Here is a 9,724-nt window from a genome sequence, read left to right on the forward strand (position 1 = left end):
AGAGAGAAAAGCAAGAAAGAAGAAGAGATAAGATCCAGGGAACAGAAGAATTGCATAGGAGAGAGACGAATGAAAGTTCAGGATGGTGTAAAAAAAAGTTTCTGAAGACTTGTGTGGATGGCAAGAGATGCACATTGGAAGAGGAATAAAAGGAGGCTTTAAAGAAGCATCACCAGGCCTGGCACAGTGGCTTATGCCCATAATCCCAGCATTTTGGGAGGCTGAGGTGGGTGGATCACCTGAGGTCAGGAGTTCGAGACCAGCCTGACCAACATGGTGAGACCTCATCTCTACTAAATACAAAAAAATTAGCTGAGCCTGGTGGTGCATGCTTGTAATCCCAGCTACTTGGGAGGATGAGGCAGGAGAATCTATCATGAACCCAGGAGGCAGAGGTTGCAGTGAGCTGAGATTGGGCCATTGCACTCCAGCCTGGGCAACAAGAGTGAAACTCTGTCTAAAAAAAAAAAAAAAAGAAGAAGGAAAGAAAAGGAAAGGAAAAAAAAGACAAAGAAACATCACCAAGAGAAAAGATGAACCTAAGGAGCAGTTGTTGTGTTTGCTATATTTAAAAGAGTTTTAAAGTTAGAGAAAATGAGATTGAATTAATAATAGGTGCATAGAAAACTAAGCCCCCCAAAAGACAATTATTTACCTCATAGAAAGAAAATAAAGAAAAAGTAATTACATGCTAGCATATGATTCAGCTGTTACAATATTTACATATACATTAAAATGTAAATATTGAGTAATGTGATCTAACCAAAATTAATATACAACCAAAGTAGGAGGTGGAGAAAGTGAAGAGGGAAGGACAGTAACACAGGTAAATTCTCATCTTCCTTTGTAGGAAGGCAGTGTGTAATGTCTAAATTTGAAAAAAATAAAAAGCAATCATATATAAGCATATTTATATAAATACCATCGATTGTAAGTGAATGGCAGAATAAAGTTGGTAACTATGGAAAGGTTTTCTTTCAACAGAAAGAGTAAAGAATGGCTTCATGGAGGAACTGTCTTAGTCAAATTTCTTCTTGTTGCAAGAAACAATTTTACCTTACTTTCTTAAGGAAAAGGGGTTTTTCAATTGCAACAAAACCATAAATTGTCAAATGTGACCTAATTAAATTAAAGAGCTTCTGCACAGCAAAACTATCAACAGAATAAACAGACAACCTACAGAAAGGGAGAAAATATTTGCAAGCTATGCATCCAACAAAGATCTAATATCCAGATTCTATAAGGAATTTAAACAAATTGACCAGCAAGAAACAAACTCCATTAAAAAATGAGCAAAGGACATGAATAGGCACTGTTCAAGAAGACATACACATGCCTAGCAAGCATGTGACAAAATGCTTCACATCACTAATCATTAGAGAAATCCAAATTAAAACCATAATGAGCTACCATCTCACACCAGTCAGAATGGCTACTATTAGAAAAGCAAAAAATAACATGCTGTCAAGGTTGCACAGAAAAGGGAACACTTAACACTGCTGGTGAGAATGGAAATTAGTTCAGCCACTGTGGAAAACAATGTAGTGATTTCTCAAAGAACTTAAAACAGAAATACCATCCAACCCAGGAATCCCATCATTGGTTATATATCCAAAGAAATAGAAATAATTTTATCCTAAAGACACATGCATGTGTATGCTCACTGCAGCACTATTAACAATAGCAAAGACATGGGACCAACCTAAATGCCCATCAAATGGATAAAGAAAATGTGGTACATATACAGCCATGAAAAAGAACAAGGTCATGTCCTTTGCAACAACATGGATGGAGCTGGAGGCTATTATCCTAAGTGAACTAACGGGAACAGAAAACCAAATACCCCATGTTCTCATTTATAAATGGGGGGTAAACACTGAGTATACATGGACACAAAGAAAGAAACAACAGACACTGGGGCCTACTTGAGGGTGGAGAAAGGGAGGAGGAAGAGGATTGAAAAACTACCTATTGGGTACTATGCTTACTACCTGGGTGATGAAATAATCTGCACATGAAATCCTTGTGACATGCAATTTACCTGTGTAAAAAACCTACACATGTACCCCTGAACCTAAAATAAAACTTCAAAAAGTGTGTGTGTGGGAGGGAGCTTTTAATTTAAGGTTATCAGGGTAGTTCTGGAAACTGAAATGTGGAAAGTACACCTGAGTCTAATGAGGGACTGGGACCAGGAATCTCGTGCCAAATGGAACAAAGGTTACTATATATAGCCCTTCAGAGTCACAAGATATATGGCCTTTGCTTTTTTATGTGCATCTCCTTTGACTTCTATTTACGCAATGACTTTCTCAGCTTCTGAGTCCACATGGGCCAAACGTAATTGCTGCAGAATTGACATCCTCAACTTCAAAGCCAACATCATCTAGGTCAGAGGGGAACCATCAGAGACTGAACAAATTTCTGAGTCCCAGTTCCAGTTACCAGAAGAGAGGATCTGAGAGTATCAACTTAGGTCAGGTGTCAATTTTGATTAGATTTACCCTGGTAAGGATAGAGGGTTTGTGTACAACAAGCAAAGCAGCAGAAGCGTTTACTATGAGCTGAGAGTGAAAGGTGGTTCCCACAGAGGGAGGGGCATAGGCTAAGCAAAAATCCTAATAGGTGTCCATTATATATTATTTAAACGGATATGTTTTGATCAAGGGAGGTATGAGAAAATAATTCCAGGCAGAGGAAATAATTAAAGCAAGCAAGCACAGGTCTTGCCTGAATACCAATATATGATTCCATTTAGCTAGCAGAGGGGAAGTGGGGGAGTGCAATATAAACTAAGGTTAGAGACATAGATTCTATGACCTTCAGACATAATCCCCATGCTTCATTTTTGCCCCTTGGTTTGAAGCAGCCAGGTTTCTGTTTGTGCTTTTCTGATGGTTGCTGTGTTTTGTACTGGTAGGTTGCTTAGGATTTGGAAGCCAACCTGTTAAGACCTGTCTGCAAAAGCTTATGGAGGTAATGTACAAACAGGTTTGTATGAGCATCCAATCTCCTAAAACTGTACAAGGGAACATTTAATATCCTAAATCCTCAATTAAACTGGTTTCATAATCATTTTTCCTACTGGAGTTCAACCCAAATTTTTACTTAAGAAATGTTGAAAGTATTTATAAGAGAAAAATTAATATTTCAGTGTCCAGTATGATATCAAATCTTGAATTCCATTGGTTGACAGATGAAATGGTTTTATAAGAAAGTAGAAAAATTTCCTGAAAAATGTCAGAGTAAAGAATATATCAAGACTCTTTGACAGAACTAATAAAATTGACAAACATCTCTGAAGATAAATTTTGAAAACATGTGAAGTCACTAGTAAACAATATTAGGAATTAAAAAATCAATGGTGCTTCAAAGATTAAAATGATAATAAGGTATTATGAACAACTTTATGTGATATATATGAAGACTCATATGAAATAAATAAATCTCTAAAAAAATTTTACTTACCAAAATTTACTTAGGAGGATACAGAAAATGTACAGTCTTATAATCATAAAAGAAATTGAATCTGAAGTTAAAAATCTTCTCACAGAAAAGCCAGATCTAGTCAGCGTTGCCAGCAATTTACAGCAAATAAGGAAGAAATAAGTCTGCAAATATTCAAGAAAAAATAATTCAAATCTCACACAAATTCTTTCAGAATGTAGAAAAGTGGGAATATCCCTAGTTTACCTTATTAGGCTGCTTTAACTTTGATACAAAACCCAACAAAATGTGAGAATGGAATAATAAATTGCAGATCAATCTTGCTCATGTACATAGATATGACCATCCTAAGCAGAAATAATAACATAATATAGAAGTGTGTGTGTGTGTTCAGATAGTGCTTCATTTGCTGATCCCAGGAGAGCAAGTTTGATTTTACCTAAGAAATCAATTATTGTATGTCACCCTATTAATAGAAGAAAAGAGAAAATTATATAATCATCTCAATAGATACAGAAAAGGCAATTGATAAAATTCCCCATCTTTTTCTAAATGAAAAGAAAATAAGCTAGAAATAAAACAAAACTTCCCTAAACTGACAAAGAGTACCTACGGAAAACCTATAGCTAACTTCGTATTTAATGGTGAAATATTGAAAGTATTCTCTTTGAGGCCGGGGGCAGTGGCTCAGGCCTGTAATCCTAGCACTTTGGGAGGTCGGGGCAGGCGGATCACAAGGTCAGGAGACCGAGACCATCCTGGCTAACATGGTGAAACCCCGTCTCCACTAAAAATACAAAAAAAAAAAAAAAAAAAAAAAAAAATTAGCCGAGCGTGGTGGCAGGCGCCTGTAGTCCCAGCTACTTAGGAGGCTGAGGCAGGAGAATGGCGTGAACCCAGGCGGTGGAGCTTGCAGCGAGCCAAAATCGCACCACTGCACTCCAGCCTGGACGACAAAGCGAGACTTCGTCTCAAAATAAATAAATAAATAAATAAATAAATAAATAAATAAATAAATAAATAAAATGAAAAAATAAAAAAAGAGACAGTATTCTCTTTGAGATTAGGAACAAAACAAGGCGTCTACTAGCACCACTTGTATAATATTGTGCTGGAGGTCTTAGCCAATAATGAGAACTGGAAAGAAAGAGAAAAAAACTGACTTTTTTTGGAGGTAATCTGTGTATTAGAATTCAAAAGACCCTACAAATACATTTCTGAAATTAATAAGATATTTTAGCACAATTCCACGGTATAAAAATCAATATACAAAAATAAGTTTCAACAAACAGAAAAATGCAATTTAAAAAAGATATTTTAAAAACATCAAAATTCTAAAATGTCTATAAATAAATATAACAAATTTTTTCAAGAACCTTATGAAGGAAAGTATACAGCTTTTCTTTATAGGAAAAAGAAAACCTTGAAAACAGTTACAATCATCATATATATAGACAAGAAAACTTGACCTCATAGAAGTACTGGTTCTTCTACCATTGATAGGTAATTTCAAAGATATTCCTATTAAAATCTCAGATGGAACTTTGTGGTGCTTGATAAGCTGATTTAAAACATTTATGTGGAAAAGCAAACAGCCACGATTAAGAGGAAAAAGGAGTACTTTCTTTATCACATACTTAGCAGCATGATAAAGCCATAATAATTAAGAAAGGTGGTGTTTTCAAGTTTCTACTGAAACAGACTGGCAAGCTCAGAAACAGATATACTTACGGGTCTTTGATATATGACAGAAGGTGTGTAGCAAGTCATTAAAGAAAGAATAGACTTTGCAATAAATTATCCTGGCACACTTGAGTATCCACAGGTGAAAAAACAAAAATGTCTCCCTGTCATACATCATATATAAAAACCAGTTCCATTAAATTAAAGTCTTAGATAAGAAATGCAGTGATAAAAATATAGCAGAATATCTTTATGATCACCATGTAGGGAGGGATGTCTTGGAATCCACACAGGAAAAGTGAAATTCTATCATTTCATTCAAAAGATATGAAGATAATTAAAAGAAATGCACAAATTGGGAAAAGAGATTTTTAACATATAATACTGATAAACTATGAATATCCAAAATATGTACAAAAAAGACTACAAACAAAAACCCTCTCATGCAAATCAATTAGAAAGAAAGAAAAGAATCCAATAAAAAGGGCACAATCTTGAAAAAGAACTTCACAGATGAATAATCATAGGTGGAAACAAACATATGAAAAGATGCTCAGCTTTGTTAGAAATTATGAAGTGTAAATTCAAACTACAGCGAGATAATATCACACTCACAAAACTGATGAAAATTAAAGTCTGGCAACATTGCATGCTGGTCAGGATGTGGGAAAAGAGTGGATTTTTCACTGCTGAAAGGAGTGTCAATAATTGCTGCAACCACTTTAGAACACGGCTTGTCATCTTCTAATAAAATTGAAAATGTGTATCACCATGACCCATATTCCATCCTGGATACATGTGCACTTATGCACCAAGAGAAATACCCAGGAATGTACATGGTAGCACTGTTTCTTACCTCCACAAATTCTAAACAAACCTAATGCTCATCAACAATAGAATAGATAAATAATTTGTGTTTTACTACAATGGATTAGTATGCTTAGTAAAATTTAATTAATTTCAGATATACAAAACAAACAAAAATTGAAAAAATACACACAGTATGATTTCTACAAAGTCAATATATTCTTTAGAGATTCAAGGAAAAAGTAATGTTACTACAAAATGAAATAAAATTATAAACACAAAATGCTGGCTGGTAGTTATCTGAGAAAGAAAGCGGGAAAGGATAAGACAGCCACACACAGAAACTTCAAAGTTCTTGGTAGTGTTCTGTGTCTTGCCTAGAGTAAGTAAGGGGATATTCGCTGTATTTAGTCTTTACATGTTATATCTATTCCATACATGTTTTCATAATAACTATTTCAGCGTTTTTGAAATTGTTTAAGCATATCACACACAGTAACCACTTTTCAAGCTTCGACAGTAGCACCGTATGAGGGAGTCTATGCCCAGGTCCAACAATTTAACCAGTAACCAGCCAAGGCCGCTGGCTGCAAAATCCCAAACACAGAGATAGATGTAATGGACCATGTAGCCTGTCAAGCCCAGTCACCTCATCTAATTTCTCTTGTTCCAATTCTTCTTTTGCCAGCCCATCCCCAATTATAAATTTAACATCCCACGTAGACTTTCCCACAGGGAGAGAAGGTACCGATCAGCACACATGAGTCACCAGAGAGCTTGATAGCTCCGTTCCTCACTGTAATTTAAAGCTGGCATTCTGGCTGATATTTCAAGTTCTGTAAGCATCCTCAGGGACAATCTATGCCTGATGAAGAGAAGATGGAAAGATGAATCATTCCAAGGACAAGTGGAGGGGGAAGATGAGAAGGAGGCAGAACCTCAAAAGGGAAGAAAGTGTCATCCAAAGCCACAGCATTCAGATGCAATAACAGGAGACCATATTATAGGGGCACTTCAACCGGTTGCAGGCTGAAATGTGAGTGTTTACAAAAGCAAAAATTCAACTTATAACGTAGGAAGTGCTGTAGTGGAAGATAGTGTTGTGTAGTGGAAAGAATAAGGTTTTTGATCTTGACTAAAATATTGGCTTCCTCACTCATCAGATCCCTGAGTCTCAGTATATTTACCTGTAAATAAAGATAATACACTGGGGTAATTAAAGATAATACACTGCAGCTATTCTCAAAGGAAGGCAGTTTGGTGAAGTAGAGGAACCTGGGTTTTGACACCAGACCAAGCCTAATTCTGGCTCCTCTACCTTCTGGTTATATAGTTGATCCTAGACTCATTTTTATCATTTGTAAAATGGGGTAATTCAATCTACCTTGGAAATGCCATGAGGTTTAGTGATAATTAGCCCGATATTAACACATAGGAAATGCTCCACAAAGGTGAGATAATATTACTATCACTGGATGTTGATTAGCTATTTAAAGATTAAGATCAGAAATGACAAGTACATGGAGTCAGAGAGATGCTGGCTTCGCAGAGAGATGCTGGGACAAGGAGAAGGTGTAGTCACAGTGATAAGCCACAGAGACAGCAGTCAATAGCCAGGCAGGGCTAACTGTGGTTAAAGTAAGGGGGAGGCACCAAGCAGGAAAGAAACTGGCCTCAGATTAATCTGGTCATGGGCATCAGCAACTCAGACATGGGGACTTCTGACCAAGAACAGATTTCTATTCACTGAAAAGGAGAGTAGAAAGAAGCTGTACTGCCAGCTTCAGTCCTAGAGAAACTTGGGTGGCAGGTGGATAATCAACATAAGGACTCACCCAGATGTAGTTGAAAGGCAGATGTCACAGAGACTTAGATGCTGGAGTTTGGCATAAGTCAAAGTATTCATCACATATTCAAAGCAAAAGGCCACAAGGTTACAGCTAATCTGATCAGACACAGAGCTGGGTTTGGCTCCTTAAATATTCTTACCAGGCTGAGGTAACCATTTTCTCCTGTGAGAAAGAAATGTTCAGGAGTTCTGAGCTGACCTAGGGTACAATGCCTTAGGAACCCCTGCTGGTAAGGGAATGGAGCGTTGCTTAACCTTGGGATATAGTACACAGAGCGCACAAAAATGTGACGTGAGATGGCGTGCTGGAGAGAAGCTACACACTAGCTACTCATACCATGCAGACCAAGGCCAGGCAGAGTCCTAAGCATGAGGATATAAAGCAGATTTAAAACCTGGGGTAATAGCTGTACAAACAAAGGTATCTACAAATGGCATTTTGCAGGGTGTGTGGGAGCTTGATTAAAAATATGTGGATGGGAACAAAGTCACAGAATTTGCTTGGCATCAGTATACATGCATCTACAAGTCTCAGTTGCAACAGTGAAGAGGCTTTATCTGCAATAATCCAAGTGGATCTCATCTTCAGAACCGCAGAGTGGCAATAAGGGCCCACAGTAGAGCTGATGCCCATACATGCTCCAATCCCAAACCCACACCCCTTAGCCGGTGCCAGTTCTCTAGTTCTCAGGAATGGCAAAGCAAAATGCTATTTGCAAAGATGTCTGCCTCTGAGTTTCTGGCTATAGTGAATGCAAGTTTGGCGTATGAAGAATAAAAATCAATTTCCTAAAAAAACTATGCACACTAAGAGTGTGTCATCATTTCTCTGAATAGTTTCATAAGTATGGTCAGCTTGGAAAATAAGTTTGAAGGAAATACAATTGCATTTCGTGAATGGAAAACTAATGCAGTTTTAGAATAACTCTTTCAAGATAGTTTTTATTCCAGCTCACCTCACACTGAGGACCTTAAAAGTGTTCAAATACATCGTGGCCAATATGGTGAAACCCCGTCTCTACTAAAAATACAAAAATTAGCCTAGCATGGTGGCAGGTGCCTGTAGTCCCAGCTACTGGGGAGGCTGAGGCAGGAGAATAGCTTGAGCCCGGGAAGCGGAGATTGCAGTGAGCCGACATCACACCACTGAACTCTAGCCTGGGTGACAGAGCAAGACTCCATCTCAAAAAAAAAAAAAAAAAAAAAAGTGTTCAAATACGTAAATATTTGCTTGCATTATTTAGTTTACTCTATTGTCCTAATTAATTTCAGTATGTGCATTATGTTTTGGGATACAGTTTGTCACTTGGCTTAAACAAAGAGCACTTAGATTTTACATTTGGTAGGATGGGAGTTTCTTCCTCTATCACGCATAATCTCTCTTATCAGTCATCAGCACTGCCTAAATATCACCTGGATGCTCTTGAGCATTAACAACAAAGGACTGTTTTTGTCCAAATATCTTCGACCAATTTAAGAAGAAATAAGTCCCCTCAAATTCTACCTCCTACATCAAGGGTTCCATTCCATTTTAAGTTAGAGTAAGGAGCAAACTCTTAGGGGAAATAACTGGACTCTCTAATCCCAATATAAAAGTTTTAATGTCTTAGTTCATAACTCAAGACTTTCAATTAATAATCTGATTTTGTGGTTATTTTATTCATCCTTTCTTTTACCTGGTTAAATATTCAGTTCTATTTATTCCACTGCATATGGCATCTCTAAGTCATATGCTTCATCATTAAAGTCATCATAATTAGAATTTCTGGTGCTTGATTATCTCCATTACTCTAGGGAAAAAACTTCCTTATGTCCTTCTCCTGTTCTAGCTGAGAGATGAATTTAAATATTTTTCCACAAGCATAGGCTTCTGTAGTCACTTGAAATCCTACTAACATTTCTCTGGAATCTTCCTTAGGCTTCAAACTTTAGCTCGAA

The sequence above is a fragment of the Chlorocebus sabaeus genome, chromosome 21, assembly GCF_047675955.1.
Source record: "Chlorocebus sabaeus isolate Y175 chromosome 21, mChlSab1.0.hap1, whole genome shotgun sequence".
NCBI classification, from domain to species: Eukaryota; Metazoa; Chordata; class Mammalia; order Primates; family Cercopithecidae; genus Chlorocebus; species Chlorocebus sabaeus.